Raw genomic sequence first — 26,387 nt, forward strand, 5'->3', positions numbered from 1 at the left:
GAATTTTAGCATTTCTGGTGCCATCGTCCTGAAGTCAGTGGGTTTTTGGTTAAATGCCTGAAATGAGGTCTGTGTTTGACACTAGCTTAAAGTCCCCCTGTGGAGAAAAGTTTGTATGTCTATGTGGTGTTTTTGATATTTTTTAAGACAAATTCATGTGCAAACTCAACAGCATTGCTGAGTATTTTCTCCTTAAAACTGCAGTGAACCAAAGACAGTCTCAAAAACACGGTTTGAAATCGCTGGTGTTTCTGACGTCACAAACGACCTTGTAACCAATCAGATCAACGTGTGATCGTCAACCAGTGGATCTCTGAGCTGAGTGAGTGAGTGGAGGCGGGGCTCATTTGCATATTCATAGAACCCCGTATACTAAATGAGGAAAGGGTGTCGAGTTACATTCAGGATATTTTAAGGCATTCATTTTCAAGAAAAAAATGTTTAAATATGTCATTTCGGTGATCAAAGATGAGTTTTAAGAGCTAAAATGATTGACTACAGGGGGATTTTATAATATTTTCACCACGTTTTATTCAATACATCAGTGATATCCTCTTGTCAGTTTATTTAGTTAGCTTCCCAGCTATCAAAACATGTTCTTAAACATTCCCCATCAAGTTATGGAAATTTTCTCAGAACATTTAAAATGTCCAGTTTTTTATACTGGCGTTAAAATAGCTTGAGTGTAACTTGACACCCTTGCCTCATTTAGTATTCGCGGTTCTATGAATATGCAAATGAGCCCCGCCTCCACTCACTCACTCAGCTCAGAGATCCACTGGTTGACGATCACACGTTTTTGAAACTTCCGGTGTGGCCTGTAAAGATATGCCATCACTGCAGTGCTCTCGCCTCGCTCACCTGAATGATAACGTCTCGTTCTCGTGCCTCCTCCGTCTCTCTGTCAGCGCCATTCGGGCCGACGTGTGACAGCGACAGGCGTTTATGTGACCCGACAGTGCATCCGGCTCTCTCTCGGCCCCTCTGATCAGCATGGGAGGAGGTGTCCGTCACCGATAGCATGAACTCCTCCCCGCCTCATCGGAAAGCCTCGCACACTTTATTAGGCTGGTGACATTATTGATAAAAGACACCGAAAAAAACATTAGCACACAGAGAGAGAGAGAGAGAGAGATGTGTGACTAGTTGATTTGCTGTAGTAGATTGAGAGCTGGAGTCCCTCAGGAGCCCTTCGGTGTCTAATTAAAGCATGAAATGTTCACCGGCAGTGCCAATGTGCATCACAGATCTATAGACATCAATGCACTTCAGTTATACATCTCTCTCCGTGTCACAAGCCTGAGTTGAGCTCGCCGATGGAGAAGAAGTGACCGCTTGATTTTACAGATCTCAACAATGTGATTTTATATTTGAATTGTTTATGGTTCATTCTCAGGAAACGGTGCCATTTGTTTCCCAAGGAAGATTATGTTGTTTTAGTAGGCTAATATATATATACTATTACAATATTTATTAATATTTTGAATTAACTTTGGTAACACTTTATATTACGACCCGCAAACAACTGCGTAAGTAAACTAAAATTACAGTGTACGCTTACGTAATAGTGTACTTCCGTGTAAGTATAAAGGAACAATATGTAAAATTTTGGGTAATAAAGGGGTACAACCAGATTTGTTTGGCTTAACGTTAAGTAGTTTAGTAAGAAAAGCCAATAAATTTAATTTTTATCATACTGTGCTTACATACAGCCATATATATATATATATATATATATATATATGTTTAATTTACAACCCACAGATGTCAAAATTACCCTGTAACTACATTGCACAAGAACATATTTTGCCAGAAATGTGATGATAACTTTTATATACAACAGACGTACAATTTTTGCCTGGAATATATGAACAGAATAGGTACCTGTTAGTTTTAAAATAATTACATTATAAATAATTTGCTTGCATATCTGGGTGTACCCCTTTATTACCCAAAACTTAACATATTGTTCCCTTATACCTACACGGAAGTACACTGTAATTACAGAAACGTACACCATAATTTCGGTTTACTTACGCAGTTGTTTGCGAGTCGTAATATAAAGTGTTACTTTTATATTTTTCAATTTACATTTTAAGTTTGATTTGTTTTGTTATGTGCTTTTGTGATTATTTAAATTTTTCTTTTTAGCTTATTTTTTTTAAGGCAACATTTCTAATTTTCATTTAGGAGTAACTTTAAGTTTTTATCAAACTTTTGTTTTAAATAAAATATTTAATTTGAATTCAGCTTTATTTCAGTTGATAAAAACAATTGTAGTTTTAGTCAACAATAAACAAAATGTGTAGTGCACATTTAAAAAAAATTTAATTTGTTTTTAAGACTTTCAGCGAATTAGCAAGATCACATTCATTGCGAGTATACATTCAACAAAAGCTAATTATAGCTTCATTACTTGGAATTAAAATATCAATTTACTTTTCAGGCATTTAGGCATTTTGCACGAGAAAATGCACGATTTTACATATTTGATGATTTTATTTTCTTTATACTTTCTTGAATGTTAATCAGTAACATTTTGATGTTGAATGATTAAAACAAACAAAAAATGCCAGTTTTTAATCATAATAAGGTAATAAGGTAAAACAAAAATAAAGCTTAAACATCCCATGGCGTTAAAATTGGTATTTAGTTGCTTTTAGTCACAATTGAGGTTATATTCAGAGATTTGTTAATGCACCTTGTTTGTTTGTTGTTAAAGTAAAAAAAAAATTGTGCTTTTAGTCTATGTGTGTCCAAACTTTTAACCAATCAACTGATCTCTAGAATGAAAATGTCACCACCTGCCTCTGATTATTAAACCATGCTTCACCACTGAGACTAAACACTATTGGACGAGGCCTTCGATTTTCCCTCAGAGCTTTGGGGATATTTGACCTGCTTTTTTAACAGGCTCTCTCTCAAACACATGCTAATGAGAACATTTTCCAATACGCGAAGTTCTCTCCCAGATGATATTTACTGCTGCTGGACTTCTTGTCATTTTCTAATGTGTAGAAGGGGTGAAGCAAACTCAAACAGACTGCTTTAATCGTGAGCTCTGAGCTACAGGACAGCGAGAAGAAAGGAAAGGTACGAATATTTTATCTGCTTCTCCCGTCCCCATGTAATTTTAATAGCTCTTCCTTTTGGAGTATCTGAGTGAATTATTCATGCGCAGGGACGAGATGAGAGTTTGTCACAGGAGGAGGAGGAAGAAGTGTGTGAGTGTGTTTTATTTGCAGTTTGATGGAGGCACATAATCTCCATTCACTTGACCACTTGCGTCACCCCTCGACTTTAATTCCCACGTTCCCCAAGGCCAGCCGGTGCACTGATACCTTTCAGCTCCTCTTGAGCACACACACAATCCTGAAGTAGCGGAGAGAACGAGGGAAAGAAATCAGAAAGAGAGAATGAAATGGAGTTGCCGCAGAGAAAGTGGTATATGGCACAGGTGGGACCAAGAAGCAGTCAGTGGGGCCCATGGGAAATACTAGCTTTTGCCAGTACTATATACGGTGTATATATATATATATATATATATAAATGAATGTGCTATATTAAATTTATGTAAATACGATTTTTACGCTAATAAATATTTACCTCAAAAATGATGCACCATTTATCACATGTAATACCTTAGTGTAACCACTAGATGGCGGTGTAGCCCTGTATATACATTTATAAACAGGGCTGTGTATTCCCTAGCTGTTGGAAACACTGTTTTCAGGCAGAATTACTCGAGGGTCATTTACACGACACCATTTTAACCATACGATTTTAAAAACGGAAAACTTTTCCGTTATCATGTGTTTTGGCCACTCATTTAAAGCAACACTATGGAACTTTTCAACCTTCATAATATATTTCCAAGACCCTTGTGATGGTACATCGACTTACAATAGGTTAAATGACACGTCTGCCATAGTCTGACGTGGTCTGTATCGCTTTTACTCGCACTATGTAACTTCGGGTTTCGGGTAGTAACCCGAGCACAAAAAGAACTACAAAACTCGACTGCTTTACGGCATACGTCACTTCCCCCACCACTTCCTCAAATTGTCTATGGCCATTGCAGACATCCCAAGTCTATAGCGTCTCCCTGATGCCCGCAAATTAGTTCAAATCTGCCAGAATCTAGAGCGCGCGTGCGAGACAGAACATACTGAGCGCATAACATGCATAGCGCGAGCACAGCAGAGAGGGAGAGAGCGAGAGACCTTGCGAGTGTGCCTCACGAAAGCTAGTCAACCCGCCACCCCCCCGTCAACAATCCAGTCACCAAGATATACCTCCCTGAAATTACTTCTTGCAGGTTGGGATGTCTGCCATTGTTGATTCCAAAGCCAGTGCTGGATAAACAGCGAGCGTGCGTGCGACAGTCGGCTGCGCTAGGCTAAATTATTTACGACAGCGGTAATGGACAATTCCGCTTCCAACCTGTAGGGCGACCGCTGAGGAATAGTTACTTGGTGTTGCTTTAATGGACAACAGCATTTTGGGGGTGTGGAAACGCAAACTTTTGAATAGCTGCAAGTGGAAAGTGCAAGTTTTTTTAAATCGATGCATTTATCGTCGCCGTGTAAGCTACAGAAACGTGAATTTGTGAAAACTGAGATATCTTGCGCTTGTGTATAAGCATGTAGTGCGTTTACAAAGTGACATCGCCACCTACTCGCCTGGTAAGAATAGTACAGCGTTTTTAGTGTTTTTTTGCAGATCTGTGTGAACGGGGATGGTTTCTACAACACTGTTGACTGCGCACAAAGGAAAAACTCTTGAGCTTTTGCTGGTCACTGAGCTTATTTTATGCAACAATACTAAAACAATGGAAAATCCTATTGGGATTTTGTTGAGGGGAAGCAGGGTGACGCGAACTTCCGGTTTTGGCTCACAGAAAAAGAAACAGTATTTTTTATGGAAGCACAGAAATGCAGCGAGTTTAATCAATACACACTCCTTTCCCATCAGACGAGAGACGCCTCGTGTTTGGCCTGTAATTAGAGATCGGACGGCTCTGAAAGACTACTGGTTTTAATTGGAGTTGGTCAGGAGGTTGTTGAGGTGCTAATGAGAGATGGAGGATAGTTGTGGTGAATGGGTGAAGCACACTGACTTGCGTGTGAAAAAACAGTTTTTTTTATTATGCTAAAAGAGCTAGTGGAACCCAGTTTGGGAGTAGCTTACTAAAATTAGACTAGCTTCAGTAGCATAGCGGCATGTCTATAGCTTTCCAGTAACGAGTGGCCTATAGGCCTATTTTAAGTCAACATGCAAACATTGCTTTTTTGCATTGTACTTTGCATAATATTTCTCAAATTGCATTATAACTGAACAATACAGCAGTAATATTAGTGTCAGACTGTAATGCTGTCTCTCGAAATGAGTCATTGTTTTGTTGCCACATTCAGTAAATACTGCTATAATTCATATAGCCTAGTTATTTATTTTTGTTTTTCAATACATAGACGGAGGGTGAATCAACTCCAGGGTAAGCTGAGACGCGCTTTCCCTTTAAAACACATTTAAATAGATTTACATGAAATAGTTTCGCTCCTGATAAATGATTTGTTATTAAAGTGTCTGTTCACAAACCACTGTTTAGCATAGGCGTGATTTGGCATGGTGGAAAACACACAAAGGGCGCTCCCTTTATAATCACTAGAAAGCTGTCACTCATTTTAGATCTCACAAAGCTCTGTTATAATCAATGAAGCTGATTCTCTCATAATGTCTTTGTTTGTTTTAATGAGACTTTATAGTTTTGAGCGGTGAGTGGATTCTAACTGAAAAACCTCTGATTGGTCAATAAGTTCAGATAGGTTTGTGATTGGTCATTGAGTTCAGATAGGTTTGTGATTGGTCATTGAGTTCAGATAGGTTTGTGATTGGTCAATAAGTTCAGATAGGTTTGTGATTGGTCATTGAGTTTAGATAGGTTTGTGATTGGTCAATAAGTTCAGATAGGTTTGTGGTTGGTCATTGAGTTCAGATAGGTTTGTGATTGGTCAATAAGTTCAGATAGGTTTGTGATTGGTCAATAAGTTCAGATAGGTTTGTGATTGGTCAATAAGTTCAGATAGGTTTGTGATTGGTCAGTAAGTTCAGATAGGTTTGTGATTGGTCAATAAGTTCAGATCGGTTTGTGATTGGTCAGTAAGTTCAGATAGGTTTGTGATTGGCTACTCAACGCCTCAGAAACAGGTTGTAAATAGAAAGCTTCAAGGCTCTCCGGAGCGCAAACACAGACACACACTGGATCGCTTGCCGAACCTTTTTAGTCGAAAACTGATCCTAGATCAGCAGTTATGAGCAGCTTTTATCTCTAAAAGCAATCAGAAGCAGCAGTAGACATTGGTTTGAGTGAGAAATTCTCCATTCACACATGTCAAAATCACCGTAGTTTCGAGATGTGACGTTCTGTTCTGAGCTGTTCCAGTTTTTGGTGCATTGTTGTGGTGAAGTCATTTTTGCACTGTTTCCTTTGTTCCTTGATCCCGCTTCTTGTTAGTTTTTTATGGTAACTCATTAGATTAAGCCACACCTGTCCTGTACCCATCATTAGTTTGTGCATATACACTCACCTAAAGGATTATTAGGAACACCATACTAATACTGTGTTTGACCCCCTTTCGCCTTCAGAACTGCCTTAATTCTACGTGGCATTGATTCAACAAGGTGCTTAAAGCATTCTTTAGAAATGTTGGCCCATATTGATAGGATAGCATCTTGCAGTTGATGGAGATTTGTGGGATGCACATCCAGGGCACGAAGCTCCCGTTCCACCACATCCCAAAGATGCTCTATTGCAGTGGTTCTCAATCTTGGTCCTAGGGTCCTAGTCCTCTGCACATTTTATATGTCTCCTTTATCTGACACACCCACTTCAGTTAATAAAGCTCTTTCCTAACGAGCTGATGATCTGAATCAGGAGTGTTAAATGAGGGAGACATACAAACTGTGCAGAGCAGTGGCTCCCTAGGACCAAGATTGAGAACCACTGCTCTATTGGGTTGAGGTCTGGTGACTGTGGGGGCCATTTTAGTACAGTGAACTGATTGTCATGTTCAAGAAACCAATTTGAAATGATTCGAGCTTTGTGACATGGTGCATTATCCTGGTGGAAGTAGCCATCAGAGGATGGGTACATGGTGGCCATAAAGGGATGGACATGGTCAGAAACAATGCTCAGGTAGGCCGTGGCATTTAAACGATGCCCAATTGGCACTAAGGGGCCTAAAGTGTGCCAAGAAAACATCCCCCACACAATTGCACCACCACCACCAGCCTGCACAGTGGTAACAAGGCATGATGGATCCATGTTCTCATTCTGTTTACGCCAAATTCTGACTCTACCATCTGAATGTCTCAACAGAAATCGAGACTCATCAGACCAGGCAACATTTTTCCAGTCTTCAACTGTCCAATTTTGGTGAGCTCTTGCAAACTGTAGCCTCTTTTTCCTATTTGTAGTGGAGATGAGTGGTACCCGGTGGAGTCTTCTGCTGTCGTAGCCCATCCGCCTCAAGGTTGTGCGTGTTGTGGCTTCACAAATGCTTTGCTGCATACCTCGGTTGTAACGAGTGGTTATTTCAGTCAAAGTTGCTCTTCTATCAGCTTGAATCAGTCGGCCCATTCTCCTCTGACCTCTAGCATCAACAAGGCATTTTCGCCCACAGGACTGCCGCATACTGGATGTTTTTCCCTTTTCACACCATTCTTTGTAAACCCTAGAAATGGTTGTGTGTGAAAATCCCAGTAACTGAGCAGATTGTGAAATACTCAGACCGGCCCGTCTGGCACCAACAACCATGCCACGATCAAAATTGCTTAAATCGCCTTTCTTTCCCATTCTGACATTCAGTTTGGAGTTCAGGAGATTGTCTTGACCAGGACCACACCCCTAATGCATTGAAGCAACTGCCATGGGATTGGTTGATTAGATAATTGCATTAATGAGAAATTGAACAGGTGTTCCTAATAATCCTTTAGGTGAGTGTATATCTATCCCTCAGTTTATTCTTGAGTTAGTCCGTTATTGTCATTGTAAACGTGGTTGTTCTGTTCTCGGCTTTCAAGATTGCAAATGCGTAGAATGAGAGTTTTTGCTATTTTTCTTTTTGTTGTAAATAAATCTCCTGCACATAGATCCTGCTGCTTTTCATTCTTTGCTGTAACCGCATGTGCGATGCTATTATTTCTTCATCGCTGCTGCTGTGCTTATAACATGCATGCAGACCATGTGCGATTCTCATCTCGCTCCCAATGAATCACAACGCAGTGGCACTTCCTGATAAAATCCCCTTTAACAAGAGACCTCTCCCTGTCATATATAATTAACTACAAGCCATTTTTCACCAGCCGCCGCTCTATTAGAAATGTGTTTAGCCGAGAAGTCAAGTGTCCATAAATCAAAGCCGTGGCACGCGGAGAAGTAAACAGACACCTGTGTTCCTGCTCGGCCTCTGCTATTGGCTCTCGATGGCTTTGTGTGTTTGCTAATTGACCTTATTAATTCAGTATGACGACCAGGCGTCATATACACAATCCCATCAGACTCGCTAATGAAACAGCAGCACATACAATTTCCATAAGATCTTTTCTATCAAATGCAATCAGTTGCTATTAATCAATAGAAGTTGGCATTTATGCCTCGATTTTTTTTCCGAGTATTATCCATTTGAATTCTTAAGATGCTTTGCACAGATTTCGTGGGAATGTCTTGTTAAAAAAATGTCCCGAGCGCATGTTTCCTTTTGTCTTTCGAGATGTGTGTCTTTGAAGAGAGCTGGAGCGGCAGGCTTTGGTAATCTCTCTTTAAGGATGTTGCAACTTCCTTTCTCTCTGTAGGGACGCGTGAAACACACACAATTCTCCGATCTGGGTTGAATCATCTTCAGCAGAGCTTCCAAGAAAGGAAAGCTTTAAAGTCCCTGACCAGCTTTTAGAGGGGGAATTATGAGAAAGCTGAACGTTTTATACAGGTGTGCTAAAATCGACATGTTACTTCCGTAGTGGGTCTTAAAATACATCATATTCAGCAAGAACAAATAACTTGATTTTATCAATAGGGAATGACATCTTCTGAAAAGAACATTTTTTCATTGATTATTTATATATATATGCATATACACTATTGTTCAAAAATCAGGTCAGGAAGATTTTTTAAGGTTTTTGAAAGAAGTCTCTTCTGCTCACCAAGGCTGCATTTGTTTGATCAAAAATACAGTAAAAACAGTGAAATATTATTAAAGTTTAAAATAATTGTAATGTATTTTATAATGTAATTTATTCCTGCGATCAAAGCTGAATTTTCAGCATCATTACTCCAGTCTTCAGTGTCACATGATCCTTCAGAAATCAGACACATTTCTGATTATTATCAATGTTGAAAACTTCATATTTGTTTGGAAACAGTGATGTTTGCCGAATAGAACATCATTAATTTGAAATAGAAATCTGTTAAAGTCATCCTTAATTTCTTTTCTTTTTTTAAATCTCTATATGAAATAATATGCCCCGAGTAATTGTAGACAGTAAGATTAATAAGATTTTGATTTCACGTTTTTAAATATGCACAGAATCAAGCTGTAATGCCTCATGCAAATGCATAGAGCTGTACGAGTTAAACACAAATGTTGTGCAGAATCAGGATGGGGATATGTCATAAATCGAATCATATAAAATGGTTCTCTGTCGCACATTAGCCCGCCGTGGGTCGCATAGACACGAACAGCTCCGTCCGTTCATCCATCTTTTTGACGAGGCAGGTCGGTAATAAAATGTAAAAACTACACAGAGACACAGATGGACATAAAGTTTTACCAGTGATGATGTCATGATGTCCTATACGGGCTCTGAAGGTCAGGCCTGAATCTGTCCGAGTCCTTTTGAACAGAACAGCCCTCGAGACAGCGGACAGGAACATTGGAGGAGAAAGTGTGATGCAAAAACCATTGATGAATACATATAAACAGTCAGATAAGGCCATATAGTTTCCTGATAGCTTGTGAATGAGATGACCTGACCTATTGACACACTACAGTCCTCTTAGAGACATGTGATTGACTGTTGCTCTCTTCTGTCAATGGTGCATGAAAACACTGTTTCTCTTTAAGGGAGAAGTCTAATTAAAAACAGTAAATCAGATTGATCGTGCGGTTGTGCATCATTCAAAGTTGAATTTAGAATGACCTTAGAATTTCAGTCGAGTTCCGGAATTTGAATGTAGGTGCGGAACAGGATGCGGAATTCTAAATTTGAATTTCGAAAATTCATATAACTGTCATTTTTAAGTAAGCACAGTTTGACAATGCAGAATCTACGCTGATGTTTATTCTCCATGCATGGCTTCAGTCGTGTTGTAAAGCGAGGGCATTGGCTGTCTCACACATCAGTTATCAGCGGAAATGCTTAACTTCAGTGTTCAAATCCCACTCAATTCCAGTCATGAGTCTTATGAATCAGAATTTACATCAGCTTTCTAAGTTATAGGTGCATGTTGGGCAAGATTTCATTAATATATTAATGTGTTCTAGTCTATTTTTTATGTAGTATATTTATATTTGTCAGAATTTTTTATAAATTTTTTTATGTTATACATTACAATATACTATATAATAATACAATATACTACAAATAAATGTTTAGTTTTTTTTGCATAAAAAAGAAAGTTTAATTAAAAACATTAAATCTATTTATTTATTTAAGTCTAATATTGTTATTATTTATATTATATATTTTACATATTTATATTTGTCAGAATTAAAAAAAATCTTTTATATTATTCAATTTGAGGCTTTCTATACAAAAATAATACAAGATATTACAAATAAATATGTTTTTTGTATAAAAAAGGAGGTTTAATACAAAATAATAAACTTGATAGATGTTGGAGTTGTGCATCATTTAAAGTTGAATTTACATTTATTTATTTATTTGTAGTCTAATATATTTTTATATTTACATCACATATTTTTTATGTGATATATTTATATAAGTTTAATTAAAAACAATCAATTATTCAGATTTATTTATTTTATTAATTAGGTAATTTGTGTTTTTAGTTTTTTTTTTAGTTTTTTTTTTATGATACCTGGAAATACAACTATATCTCTTTGCATTCATGTTTTTTTGGCCTAAAGTTGAGTTGCTTGGCTCTTTTTTCAAATGCATCACTGGGCTGATTCAGATGGCCATTTTTCACCCTTCACTCAGATACATAGACAGAATTAAACTTGCTATTCCTTTAAGACTATTTGTATGTATACTTTATATGCAAATGACCTTTGTTCTTGTCTGGCAAATGCCTGGATGGTTCGTCTGGATGGGTCTTGATTTTGTCTTGCTGTTGTCTGCAATGGTCTCGACTGGAACCCTGTTGAAAAGGTATATCAGAGAGGGAGATTGTTTTCCCAGCATGCTCCTCCATTGACTACGGTGAGGGTAATGGACAGGGCATTATTCTTAGTGCATAGTAATAGTTTTAAGCACAGTAATTGGGTGTGTATTGAGGTCCTGGTGGGAAGCGTGCTGTGAGTAATGCCCTCGGGAACGACAGAAGTCACAGCGCCGCTGCGCCTTTTATAAATCCCATTTCCATTTCTGTAATGACAAGTCGTGCCGTCTGCGCCCCATTCTCCTGTACTCACACCGTGAATGTCCCCACCTCACCGCTCTCACGCTCTACAGAAGAGAGAGAACATTTTTCTTTGAATGTTTTTTAAAGCTTCCCCCGTTTAACCCACTGACATGCTTTCCCCGCGCGGTGCCACGGCGAGGTTTGTGTGTCGGGTTTGTAATTTCCTAAATGACCCACATTGTTCTTGTGTGTCATGGGAGGTTAAGGTTTTTTTTCTGTTTCACTCATGGGTGGCAGGTTTGCAAATGCACAGGATCCTTCTGTACTCACACAGCGTTTTATTTGAGTCAGTAAACATATAGGGCCCTATTTTAACGATCTAAAACGCAAGTGTCAAGCGCAAAGCGCAAGTAACTTTGTGGGCGGATCTCGGCGCTGTTGCTATTTAACCGGCGGGATAAATGACTCTTAATGATAAAAAGGGGTTGGTCTGAAGTAGCTTCATTATTCATAGGTGTGGTTTGGGCGTAACGGGAAACAAACCAATAAGAGCGTCATATCACATTCCCTTTAAGAGCATGATGAACGAGGTGCGCTTGTTCCATGGCGCAATACTATTATAACGGCGCATTTACCAGGCGCGCTTCAGAATCGGGTCACAGCCGAGGAGATCGATGTTCTCGTCAGGGCCGTAAAAGAAAGAGAAGTGACATTGGGGATGGGACAAACCCACCCAAATTAGCTTCGGTTAAACATGCAGATAATAATTTGGGTAAATGTGTAAGCTTTATGCCTATTTTTCCCATCGTCATGGACACAACAATGATTTCCCTCTTGTTTGAATATTTTTCCTTATAATAATGTATCATTTGCAAAAAGTAAAATGCATCTGTGTAGATGAGAGAATCATCTACAGTGTATGCGCGTTGTTCACACTCTGTATTATGGCCAAGCTTGCGCGCTTAAAATAGCATCTGAATGTACGCGCAACGCGCCACTGACTTTAGACTAGGGTTTTTCTGGTCAGTGGCGCAATTGTTTTCTGGAACTGCAAAATAGCACCAGGGGTTGTTTGCGCTGGAACACGCCTCCTTTTTTGCGCTGAACCGCCCAGGGAGCGCAAGTTCATTCCCTAGTTTGCCGGCGTGCGTCTGTGGAGGGAAAAGCCCGCTTTGCACGGGTACAAAATACGAATGATACATGCGTCGGTGTACAAAGTCAATTGCGCTGGGTGCAAGATAGGGCCCGTAATGTCTGTCAACATTTACTCATTCTCACCTGTTTGACGTTTCGAGCCATGCAACAAAATATTTGGGACAATTTAGCAAAGCTTACTCATGCATTAACATCGGTAAATGTGACTGGTGACATTTAAGAGCGTCCGCAGGAAGTATTTTCACTTTTTATTGTATGGAAAAGCGCAGCACAAACAATTAGCAAAACATCTATTGTGATTGAGAACGTTTTTTTGGGGTGAACTTTTGCTTTGATACTTGTATGAAAATGCATTGTATTGAACATGAAACTGATGTTCTTGCATGGCATCTTCTAATAGTGTCAAATTAATACAAAAACCCTCTGAAGTCCCTCCATTTAGCATGCAGCCTTCAGTTAAGAGTTTGCAGGCCATCTGCCTCTGTTCCCCGACTTTCTCCTGCAAACGTGCGATCCGACGGCCCTCACAGGGTGCTGTCATCTAATTGAGCCCCCAGGATCCCTCTCCAGCCCGCTCTTCACACGGAGTCGCTAATGACTCGCTCGTGTTTGTGACCAGATAAGTGCACTATTGGAAGCAAGTATTAATCTTGCAACTGGGGAGCTGATAAGATCTCCTCCGCCTCCCCGGGGAGACGTCTCAGTCTCAGCGCGAGAAATCATGTTATAAAAGTGTATTTTTCTGGAGCGTGTGTGGGAAGGAGCGAGTGGGTGGCGGATGAACCCCCAACCGGCTCACGCTTCCCGTGTGGCGGAGGTGACAGCTTCTTTCTCCACATGTAAAACCTGAAATTACCCATCTGCTATTTGCACCCAAGACTCACACACTCCTCTGTCAGAGCACCTGCTAATCAAAATCTGCAGTCGCAGCGAAACAATAAATACCTGCTTCGCGCCCACTCCAGTTACTGCCTCTCCTTCCATTGTCTGTGAGCTCGCAGCTGCTCGGTTTCTCTACGCAATAATGAAATGTTTTGATGGAGATTTTGGCAATGCATGCATTTTCACAGTGTAGGTGTTGTGCATTAAAGCATGTCTTTAGATGCCTGACACATGTGGCCGCGGAGTTGTTTGACGTCCTAGTGCGAAGCGATTAAGCTCGCACTGCTTCTAATGTTATCTCTGCGGGAGCGCGTGTGGCTGGCAGGAAATAACATGCATTTAAAGTTCATCTGACCCCATCAAAACCTGCATGTGTGCATCAAAATAAACAGTAATTCGGTTGGGCATTTGAATAAAAGTGCTTGCGCAGTTTACACGCCAAAGTAAACGTATTCGCACACTGCAGATTTTTGTTTTATTCGACATGAAATCAAAATTAACTATAGGCCTCCTTCTTTAGTGGTATTGTGCACAATTCACCAGTGTACATTATAAAAAAAAAAGAAAAAAAAAGTAACAAACTATAACTTTAAATTTAGCTGATGTCATCAATCTCTCTTATTTTTTTAACCACTTGACACTTTTCACCATCCAATTAGTTCCGATAGATAAAAACCATGTGCTGTCCTATACGTTGTTTCTTTTTCTAGTTGAATTTCCCATTTAAAGAAGTAACATATTGTTGAAAAGAAACCCTGATGTTGTAAGAGTCCTGCCTTCAAATGATGTCAGAATGATCATATTTACAGGGATTTTGGTTCTGAGAACGTTTGTTCATAACTTTTGAACGTTAGCTAAAGTTCTGAGAACTTGGGAATGCATTTTGTGCTCTGTTGATGAAGAATAGCGAACTACAAATGCTTTCCTAGAAGAACAGCTTGTCAGAAAAACTAATTTAGCTTGTTTATGAGGTGACAGGCCTGCGCTACCAAACTGCATTTCCCATCTTTCTCTGTGGCAGCAGGAGAATTACAAAATACCAGATCACAGAGCGTCGCCTAATGTACTTTGCTTATCATTTGATTAAATTAGCACTAAAAAGCTTCTTGAATTTGTCAATAAGTGAAAAAGAGAAATTTAAAATTGTCACGTCCATTTTCTTCCGATGCAAATCACTTAAAGTCACATCACATCGTGCAAAACTCATACACAGGAACTTCCCAATCACCTTATTGGCAAAGATTGCCAGTTTTTCAACCTATTTGTTGTCAGATTTCATTGGTTATTTGATAAATGTTGTAAGTGTTTTTTGTGATTTTGGCCTTTTCTCCTTCAAGTAGAAAGGAGTTGTACTCGCATGACTTGAAAATTGCTTCCTCGCTGCTAAGATTGCCACTGAGTAAGGACTTTAGTATTGTTATAAATGAATCTCTAAGCTTAAAAACACAAGTTTGCACAATATTAGTTTGTGTGTGTGTGTGTGTGTGTGTGTGTATTTGTACAACTATCTTTGTGAGGACCATTTTGAGATTTAGACCATTGGAGAGAAGACCCATGGCCTGTTTGAGGGTCAAGACTTTATTTTAGGGATTAGTTTAAGGGCTGGTTTAGGGTAAGGGTTCGGGTGTGATGGGTAGGGTTAAGCCCTAAGTATACTTCATTTTGTTTATGTGTGCGCTAGCTTAGCCTTTCAAAGTATACTCCGTTTGATAGCATGTGGGAAATGCAGGCATAAAAACCGAAGTATACTTTGGGCTTTAGGGTAAAGAGCTTGAGATTGCATTGTCAAGTCAAGTCAAGTCAAGTCACCTTTATTTACATAGCGCTTTTTACAATTCAGAGAGTTTCAAAGCAGTTTTACAGTGATAACAGGAAAATAATGCAGCAAAGTTTGTTTCTGCTGTACAGCAAATCTAGAAGAAAATAGTCCAGCTTAAAGTCCCTGTAAAGTCAAAATTAAGTATGTGTTCTGAGTTAAATGTGTTATTAGTAGGGCTGTAACGATACGCGATATAAAATCGAAATCGCGATACTCAGGTCCACGATCCTGTATCGCGATGTGGGAAGGCAGAATTGCGATCAAACCCCTTCCAACTCCCAGAGTTATCTTTCCTGTCCTGAACCAGGGCTCGAATTTCGGCGCGGGTATTGCGCATAATTCTAATCATTCCCGCAAATCATTCTTTTAACAACTATCTTCCAGACGCAATTTCACAAACAGCGTGAGTGTTCAGCGGTGCCGCGCGTCTTCTATCTCTTCTCATAATGTGTTGTGTAAGGCAAGCATCAAGCGCTGCGGCGATAATACACACTCGCGTTTAGGAGTCGGGACCATAGACTGTAAGGTCGGGACATGACGGAATATTCACTTGCACAATCGGGCCAGCAGTGCATCGTGACTGAAGTCTTTTTAAGTCTTACCAGTTTAAACATTCAAGCGATTTTAAACTAATCAGTGCTCGCGCGCTCTCTGAGATTATTTTCTATGCGCACATTCATAGAAAATCCGCCTCAAAAACAGCTGGCCAGTAACTATTTTTCGCGGATTATATTGCTTTAACACGCAAAATTGTCAATTTCGGTCTTTGTGAGTAGGCTATACTCTAAATATAGTCGGTTTTGTCTTTAATAAGCATAAAACGCATGCCAGTATAATGAACACAGGATCCGTGCACTAGCTCTTAAAGTGACGGAAGCCATATGTGTCTGTCATTAATTTTGTTGTCAAAACAACAAAAGATGGCTTTAAGTTAAAGGAATCAGGTTTAATAGCCTATGTATTTAATTTATTCAGGACTAAAATACTACCCAGTGTTATTTTCCATTTGATTACTTTATTCAGTATCTGTATATGAATACTAGTGTTAGACCTATTCAAAAACTTTTCTCTTTAATTGTCTTTATTTGTATCTTTATTCTATTGTATTTATTTGTGCTACCTTTTTCAATTTAATTAAACAATTTAAATCAAGCTTCCTTGTGATGTGTAAATTCTTAACAACAATATTACCTCATTGCAAAAATGCAATGAGCGCAAACATTTAGGCAAGATAAATGTAATAATTTTGTTTGGAAAAAATGCCCCCCCCTTTCTCCCCCTCAAACAAAAAAAATCCCCCCCATGAGAATCATCTAAGGGGGGATTTCCCCCCCATTTTCCAAAACGAAATTCAGGCCCTGAGAACTACCACATCTTTAAATTACTATTAGTATTATTTGAAGTTAACATTATAAAATACGTAGACCTACACCACAAAACTAGTTGAGGATAAATTATTTAAAATTTGGCAATTTCAGCATTATAGACGTGAAATTTGCAGCCAAAACTTGAAATATAAGTTCTCAGAAAGTGCATTAAATTAATCCTCAATTGACCGGCAACACGTCCAACATGCAGATGCATATCCTACGGCACCATCCCGAAATCAATTTAGTTGGAGTACAGAACACAACCCAAAAGCAGCAGCCTACACTGCCTAGTATAGTTTAATAATTTGCATAGTTATTATTGTTCTTTGGTGTTTAGATTATACAGGTTTTTCCTAATGTTATTTAATAAAAATACCGGTATTTTTTTTTTCTCTCAAAATCTCTTTTTTTCACCACAAGCCCCGCCCCCTCAAGCCCCGCCCCCGTGATAGAATCGCGATACGAATCGAATCGTGGGTCAAAAATCGTGATACGAATCGAATCGTGGGTTTGGTGTATCGTTACAGCCCTAGTTATTAGCCACCCAGCCAAATTTGAATGATAAAAAAAGCCGGCAAGTACATAAAATAAGCTATCAAAATCTTGAAAAAATGAGCAGTAGTCTCTGCTCTTAAACGCTGGGGGCGTGTCCGCTGGGGGCGTGTCTTCTGGGGGCGTGTCTTCTGGGGGTCCGCTGGCTGCGCCGAAACCACGCCCACTCGCGGGAAAGCTGCCGACGGTGATATTAGTTATACTGCTTTCGGGACGGGAGGATGAAGGCCGAGGCAGGAGATAGTCGGTTCGGCCCCATTCATCAGTAACAGAGGATTATCGGTGAATTCCAGTTGTCTCCGACGAAAGTTTATAAAACTATCCCGTGTAAAATGATCGCTACAGAGGCGGGTGTTGGCGGTGATCCTCAGCTCTCCATCAAGGTGGCTCTTCACAAAATGAATCCACCTCTTCTTGATGTGACCATTTTTAGGAAATTTAAATAAAGACACCGATCTGTTTTGTACATGATCGCAGCCAGGTAGTAGCCTACGCATTTCCGTGTCGAAGGCATAGCTAGCTAGCAAACGGTAGGCTGTAGTAACTAATAATACTGACAGTAACTCGCGCGATTGATCGCCAAACTGATGCGAATGTGCTCTATTGTTAGGGGAGGGGCCAGCCTCAGTGCGTCATCAAGTAGGGGCGTGTCCCGGAGCTCAGGGGCTCCAGTGCGTCATCGAGACCCGTTTTAGCCCCGCCCAAAAAATCCAGAAAATAGCAATGGTGAAAAACTGTTTAACGGTCTAACTCCACAATTCAGTTCTTCACAGTTCTCAGTCTTTGTAATTGTAACGGGGTGCGATGAAGCTGAGAAGAGGCTGGATCCAAATGCAGTGTGGCTTTATTAAACAGGTGACGAACTCAGACAGGAACAGGATACAAGGACACAGAAACAGGAATAACTAACGTTAACATCAAACATTCAACAACTCACAAGGACAGGGCAAAAACACAGGGCTTAAATAATCCGGGACAAACGAGCTAGACAGGATAACAAGGGGGCGTGGTTAACAAGAAACACCTGGGATAACTAATGGACAAGACAGGGAACCACTAAACATGACAAGACACAAACCCACATCGTGACAGTAATATGTTTTAGCAATACATTTATAATGGGTTTAGATTTTTTTTTTTGAAATGCCTATACAGGGACTTTAAGTAAGTTCAGTGATGGTTCGTTTTTGTTGTGAAAAAGTAGGGGTGTCCCCGACTAAGGATTTTCATAGTCGAATCAGATTCGTCAAGTCCTACCTATAGTCGACTAATAGTCGAATCATGTGTGTGGTGTTGGGGAGGGGGCGGGGCTTTAACATTTTAAAGCCGCGATGTACAGAACATCACACAAAGATATAGAAGAAAATGTATAAAAACATTTTGGATCAATAAAACTAAGAAATAACATAAATAACTGCAGAAAGGCCACACTGCAGATAGGATTTGCATTTCACATGCAAATCAAATTAAATCGGCTGAATTGCCTGTAGGAGCATGAAGTAGGCCTACAGCGCAACATCGATGCACTGAAAAATAATCAACAATTAAGGACACAATATACATTTATAATAAATAAATATACAAAACGAAATAAGTCAGAATCAAGTCACAAGAAGCAGAACAATGTGTGCAAAATGCCTAAAGTGCAGGGGAACAAATATTCAAAACACAAGTCACAAATAGTTAAATTAGATCACCCTGAGTATTCAATTAATAAAATAAAAATAAAGAAATTATTAAAATAACGAAAGTATGGCCAGGATTGTCAACTTTGCCTTTTTAATTGCAGAAACAATAAACGCTAAACTGGAGCGGTAGTCTTTTTAGCTAAACGTGTTCACAGAATCCAAAAATCAAATTAGAACCGGCTGAAATGTTTTGAAATCACTTGTACCCATACCTGATCGAAAAAACAAAATCCAGTCTTTCACTCGGCCTGTGTCCGTTTGAGTCTTTTCAAATTGTGTGCGCGGATAAAATACATTCAAAACGCTTTAAATCCCTGCCGACAAGACGCTCCTCTGTCGGTCACGGATCGAAAGTGTGTGATTATGATTCAGGCAGCATTACAGGTCAGAGGTCAGATTGCTTCAGACCATTCAATATTTATCCAGTTCCATCTGGTTGAAGATCAGAATCAATTCATTCATCGTGTCAATGAACGTCCTCACAAAGATAGATATACAAGAATGTGTGTTTCTTACGTGATGGACTTAATATCATGTTAACACAAACTAATAATATTCTTCGTAGAGATAGAATGGCAGAACAGGTGAAACTCGAAAAATTTGAATATTGTGCAAAAGTTCATTTATTTCAGTAATTCAACTTAAAAGGTGAAACTAATATATTATAAAGACTCATTACATGCAAAGTGAGATATTTCAAGCCTTTATTTGTTATAATTGTGATGATTATGGGTTATAACTTATGAAAACCCCAAATTCAAAATTAGAATATTGTGAGGTTTTTAGGTTTTTATAAGCCGTAAGCCATAATCATCAAAATTATAACAAATAAAGGCTTGAAATATCTCACTTTGCATGTAATGAGTCTATATAATATATTATATTATGAACTTTTGCACGATATTCTATTTTTTCGAGTTTCACCTGTACTTGTATCATCCCAGACTGAAGTGCCAAAGAACTGTTTTTCAGGTGGTTTCCAATTAACAGTCATCTGATGGAGTCGCAGAAGACACTTTCATGTTACGACGCCCCTCGGCACCTCTGCCTAATGTTACAATACATTACCGCAATCCCAGGATGCAATGGGGCTAGGCAATGCAGCAAAAAGGTGTTTTGCTTCCTCTCCGTTCAGTGGGGCGGCCTGGTGTTACAAAAGATTCATTTCTGCATAACACTACAGATGACTTCTCTCTTATGGATTCCATCACCCCAGTTCGTATGACTTGTTAATTGGCGTAGTGTTTATCTCAGCAGGCGCACGCTCGCGATAAATATTGAGCTGAAATATATTTATAAACGAGGATGTGATCACGTCCCTTTACTCCTGTGCCTGTAACTTTTGAATTGAATATTTTAAGAGTGCAAAGAGTATTTTTTGCATGTTTTTGCAGCTCAGCTACTTTGATTCCCTGGGAACACATAAAGTGGCGAAATGTATATCTTGAATGCATTGTGAGTCACTTTAGATAAAAGCGGCAAGAGAGCACAGAAATATAAATATGCCATATTTATTTCATTTCATTTAATAATTTTATTTAATTTATTTTCATTTATTTATTTTTATTGCTGCATACTAAATACTGTTTCACATACTATTATAAGAAACATTCCTTACCTCTTACAAGCGATTCGAGTGACTTTTTAAAAATAAAAATAAAAACTTTTTTTGTGGAAAGTCAGCTATCACAGGTGACTTATTGTATAACTTTAAGAGGATTCTCAGGTGAGTTAAACTGTGAAATGATCATGACAGATGCTGTGCTTGTATGTCAGCGCAGACGTGACATCTCATCTGTTCTGTTTTAACACATCACCGTGCATTGATAAAGAAATGTGCGGAAGAAGAGAGTGTGAGAGAGGATGAGATGAAGCATTAAAGGAAGTGTTTCAATCGGTGTCTGTATGAAAGAGGAGTGTGTGTGAATGAAATGTGCTGTAACTGCACTGTACCCACTGGGAAATATCACTTCTGCTCTTTCAGAGCTCAGGCAGCTTCATTTGCTTTTATTTAAAGACCAGATTTGCCTCAAATTTTCCTCCTTTAGAGGAATAGACACAAATGAGACCATTGTTGACTGGTAGCATAGCCAACGCATTCTCATCCTTTGGCGTCATATAGGTGACTCCATATGACATTTCGTCGAAATCTTATGCACATGGCATCCTTTAGCGTCAATATAACACGCACTGTTATGGGTAGGTTTAGGTCTGGGGTAGGGTAGGGTACGGTTATGACGCCTTGGGATCTGCGTCTCATATTGACGCTAAACGATGCCATGTGTGTTGGATTTAGACGAGCGTCACCTGTATAACGCCTTGGGTTCTGCGTCTCATATTGATGCTAAAGGATGCCATGTGCGTAAGATTTCAACGAAATGTACAAAGCGTCACATGTATGACGCCAAAGGATGAGAACGGAATGGCATAGCTTTGATTTGTTCTTGGAGTCATTGGATTACAGTTTTTTGTTTTATTGAGATCTCTGACTTTTGCATACTTTAGTATCCTGGCGAACTGAGCACAGTTTGAGACATTCTTGAGCCATAAGGAAACACATTTAAAGAGGAGAAACGGAATCATAATTATGAGATAAAAAGCAAAAAAAAATTGATACTAAGTCCTAATTATGAGATTCTAAATCATATTTATGAGATAAGTCATAATTGAGATACTAAGTCATAATTTTGAGATACTAATTAATAATGGACTTAAAAAGTTCTAATTCTGAGATAAATTCTCATCATTTCTGTTTTCAAAACACTCTTTTTTTTCTTATGTGTCGGAAATGGGCTTACATCTGTGATTCTTTTTTTCTTATTTTTGGTGATGGAACCAATAGTCATTTGACGTGTTGAGAGTGGATGAAACTGCGGCAAATGAGGCCATGCTTTATAGTCCTGAGATCATAATAAATGAAATCATTATCATGAGTGCCATAACCTTAATTTAATGACCTCATCCAGCATGACATCTGCTAGGCTTTGATGACTGTCTCCACGAAATCATTATCATGAGTGCCATAACCTTAATTTAATGACCTCATCCAGCATGACATCTGCTAGGCTTTGATGACTGTCTCCACGGTTAAAGTTGAATCAAAGATTACCTTGCTTCGATGTGTGTGGGCGCGTTATTCCTTCTACCTTCGACGGCGGGTAAAATGATGGAAATCAAACCAAATGGAGTGTGAAAGAAGTGTGTGGGTTGGTTGTCATAACCAACGGTCTGTCAAAGTATAACCTGTTCACCTCAGACGAAACCACCTTCATCTGCAACACAAACCAGAGGCCACATGTAATGAATCCTCTGGAGGCAAGTTGTGGTGAGAACCCAAGTGCAACTTTAATTAACACAATGTGATCAAACATAAAACAGAGGCATGACGAGACATGAACTCTAAACTCAAAACAAGAACATCGACAGGGCTACCAACAGTAGTTACATGAAACAATCAATACTAGACAAAGACACAGGGCAAACATAAGGGCTTAAATACACAAGACTAACGACTAGACAAGGGACACCTGTGAACAATGAACCAACGACAACAAAAGTCTACACAAGACGCTTAACCAATTTAGTTTTGATTTATACATTTTTTTTTTAGCTCATATTACTCACTTCGAAGATACTGGTTTCAGAGTCAAGCGGGTTAACTAAGATCTCTAGTGGTGAGCTTTTTCTCTTGCTGGTCGAGTGCAGATTTGTGTGTTTGTGTATCTCAGAATAATCGCGTCTGGACCTCTGAACCGCAGCAGACGCGACTCATTTGAAGTGTTTTCGTGAGGTCGGCAAGGCGTGAGCCGTAGAACTGGAGGCACTAATGCTTGAAATGTATTTTCTGAGAGCTAGAAAAGTGCCTCTCACCCGCCCAGCGGCTCCTCAAATGATGCCTTTGCTCCTGCAACCATGACATTTTCTGACAATAGCAATTTTTGGCAAAGTTTTTGTGCCTCTCGCCTAATAAAATCATACCTTTGTGTTCAGCACAGACGAATGGGCATCTCTTGTGCATCTGCAGAAATTCATTCTCATTATTTGGTGTTATTTTCTTTGTATATTTTCTCTGTGCTGCATTTACAGACTGAATATGCCTGTAAGTTGTTTATGGGTTTTGTTGATCTGTCGACGTGCAGTATCTTCTCACTCTGTGTCTATTTGTGGGATCCAGTGTTAGACCTGTGGTGTTTAGTTGTGTACAAACACTACCGTTCAAACGTTTTGGGTGTTTCTCAAAGGAGATTAATACTTGCAAGGATGCATTGAATTGATTAAAAGACATTTATAATGTTACAATAGATTTATATTTCAAATAAATGCAGTTTTTTGACCTTTCTATTCATCAAAGAATCCTGAAAAAAATGTATCACAGTTTCCACAAAAAAATGAAGCAGCACGACCGTTTCAACATTGATAATAATCAGAAATGTTTCTTGAGCAGCAAATCATCATATTAGAGTGATTTCTGAAGGATCATAATCAATCAAGAGATTAAAAGTAAAATATATGAGATTCTGTCTTAATTATGAGATAAAGTCATAATTATGAGATACTTAATGATTATGAGATAAAAAGACAAAAATAATGTGTACAATTATGTAAAATTTCATAATTATTACATATGAGATACTAGTCATAATAATGAGATATTAATAATTGACATAAGTTGAAATTGAGATCATAGTAATTATGTATTAAGTCGTAATTATGAGATTATGAGAATGTTTAAATTATGAGAATTTTTTATGACAAAAAGTCAATCATGAGAGACTAAGTCATAATTATGAGATGTTAAAGATAACAAGTAATAAAATATGACATACTAAGTCATAATTATGAATAAAACAATCTAAATTGAGATACTAAATCAGAATTATGAGATTAAAAGTAAAAAAGTTATAATTATGACATAAAGGGCCCTATCTTGCACTCGGCGCAAATGACTTTGTACACTGACGCATGTATCATTCCTATTTTGCACCCGCACAAAGCGGGCTTTTCCCTCCACAGACGCACGCCGGTTAACTAAGAAATACACTTGCGCTCCCCGGGGCGGTTCAGCGCAAAGAGGAGGCGTGTTCCGGCGCAAACTTTCCCTCATGCTATTTTGCTGTTCTATAAAACAATTGCGCCACTGACCAGAAAAAAACTAGTCTAAAGTCAGTGGCGCGTTGCGCGTTGTTCATTATGCAATTTTAGGGGGGAAAGTTGGCCATAATCAATGTAGCGTGTGCACAACGCGCATACACTTTGATTCTCTCATCCAAGCAGCAGTTTTCATTTTTGCAAATCATACATTATTACGATAGATAGATAGATAGATAGATAGATAGATAGATAGATAGATAGATAGATAGACAATTTATTATAAAAGCATGTAGCTTACACATTTACCCAAATTATCATACGCCTGTTTAACAGAAGTTAATTTGGGTGGGTTTCTCCATCCCCAATGTCACTTCTCTGTGTTTTACGGCCCTGACGAGAACGTTGCTCTCCTCGGCTGTGAACCGCTCCTGGCGCGCGCCTGGCAAATCCGCCGTTATAATAGGAATCCGCTTTAGAACAAGCGCGCCTGCTCTTAAAGGGAATGTGAGATGACGCTCTGATTGGTTTGTTTCCCGTTACGCCCAAACCACACCTATGAATAATGAAGCTACTTCAGACCAACCCCTTTTAGATTTGCGCCGAGCGCAAGAGTCATTTATCCCGCCGGGAAAATAGCAACAGCGCCGGGATCCGCCCACAAAGTTACTTGCGCTTTACGCTTTGACACTTGCGTTTCAGATCGTTAAAATAGGGCCCAAAATGTCGAACTTGAGATACAAAGTCATAATTATGAGATACTAGGCTAATTAATCATTTACATAATAACACTGAAGACTGGAGTAATGATGCTGAAAATTCAGCTTTGATCACAGGAATAAATTAAATTTTTAAAAGATATTCACATTAAAAACAGTTCTTTTAGATTGAAATAATATTTCACAATATTTCAGTTTTTTATCAAATGAATACATCCTTGGTGTGCATAAATCATTAAAAAACGGTAGTTTATAACTCAAGACTTTTCTTTATGCTTACTGTCATTTACGACGAAGAGTTTTCAAAGTGAAGCGAGTCGAGATATTAATAAGACACTCATCCTGTGACTGTTTTTCATATGCGTGTGATGCTGTGTGTATGAGTGCACTGACGCATGATAACAGCGTGAGGAAGCGTAGCATGTGTTTGTGTGGGAAGGTGGCAGAAGAGGCGAGCTGTGTGTCTATAAATGCATGGCGCGGCGTGTGCATGCTAATCCTAATGATGGCGGACCTGTGTGTTATACGTGTAAAGGTGACTGACAATGCTGGATAACTGTGAAAATGTTGTGTGTGACACATCGGCTAATTTCTCTCTGCAGCAGTCGCTAAATTACAAATAATTACAGGGCGCCAGTCGCAGGAAGATTGTAGACCGCGCGTTAGTTCATTAAGAATAGCAAGGTCAAAGAGTGGCGTTATGATTGCAACTTGAACAAAATCACAGTCACCATAACAGCTTATTCTGACCATAAACTGACATTTAAAGTGACCAATCACAGGTCATTGTGTTTTTGCATGACCTGATTGTATCCGACTGGGATTGACTATGTAGTTTCTTCTGTAAAATGTATGCATTTAGTTGAGAAATTCCTCGTGTGCAATATAAATCAAGCAGATGCTGGTCAGATAATGGACTTCTCTTGCTAAAAGTCTTGTTTTTGTGGGGGGGAAAAAGTGCACTTGGTTTTAGTAAACAGCAGCTGAGCGTTTCTGACCTCGACAGGTGATGAGTGAATAAATAAGTAAATTATTAATGAGATCAAAATGCCACTTAAATCACTGCACTTCGACTGTTTCACCAGGTATATTATGTTAAAGAATCACAGTGATTCATTATATTTTAGCAGCAGGAATGCCGCTTGTCAGATGATTGATTTAACGCTCAATATGGAATTATATATATATTGATATTGAATAGTGGTTAATACCAAATAAATATCAACAGTGTGTCATATATTGATTGGATTGCGAAGGCAAACGTTCCATTCAGACTGAATTCAGTTGTTTATGCATTTTACCTGTAATTAAATCTGCAGAATAATGTCTGTCGCTGACGCATTAACATGTGTAAATCACCAGGCGTCTTGCATTCTCGCTGAATTACTTATTATTCACAGCTTCTTTTAGCTTCTTTCAGTGTTTGTTAGGACAAAAAAATGCAGGGTTTTTGGAGTTTTTGAAATACAAAAATGCACCACTTTTAATTTTTTTAAGAACTTTTAATGTAAATATATATAATATCTAAAT

At 38.8% G+C, this 26,387-nt stretch overlaps 1 protein-coding gene across 2 annotated transcripts in view; it reads left to right on the forward strand.

The window, feature by feature from the left end:
* The window catches only part of grm8a (glutamate receptor, metabotropic 8a), a 241,317-nt gene that overhangs the window by 11,928 nt on the left and 203,002 nt on the right, over positions 1-26,387 (forward strand). The window contains exon 1 of one of the 2 annotated variants that reach the window (XM_056245350.1): positions 2,828-3,093. The exons of the other annotated variant lie outside the window; for it this stretch is intronic. The gene's annotated coding sequence lies outside the window, so the exon portion shown is untranslated. Of the gene's footprint in view, positions 1-2,827; positions 3,094-26,387 lie in introns of those variants that run through there. 2 annotated transcript variants of the gene reach the window in all.

Source organism: Rhinichthys klamathensis, unplaced genomic scaffold (assembly GCF_029890125.1).
Source record: "Rhinichthys klamathensis goyatoka isolate OS25496 unplaced genomic scaffold, OSU_Roscu_1.1 h1tg000029l_1, whole genome shotgun sequence".
Classification (NCBI taxonomy): Eukaryota; Metazoa; Chordata; class Actinopteri; order Cypriniformes; family Leuciscidae; genus Rhinichthys; species Rhinichthys klamathensis.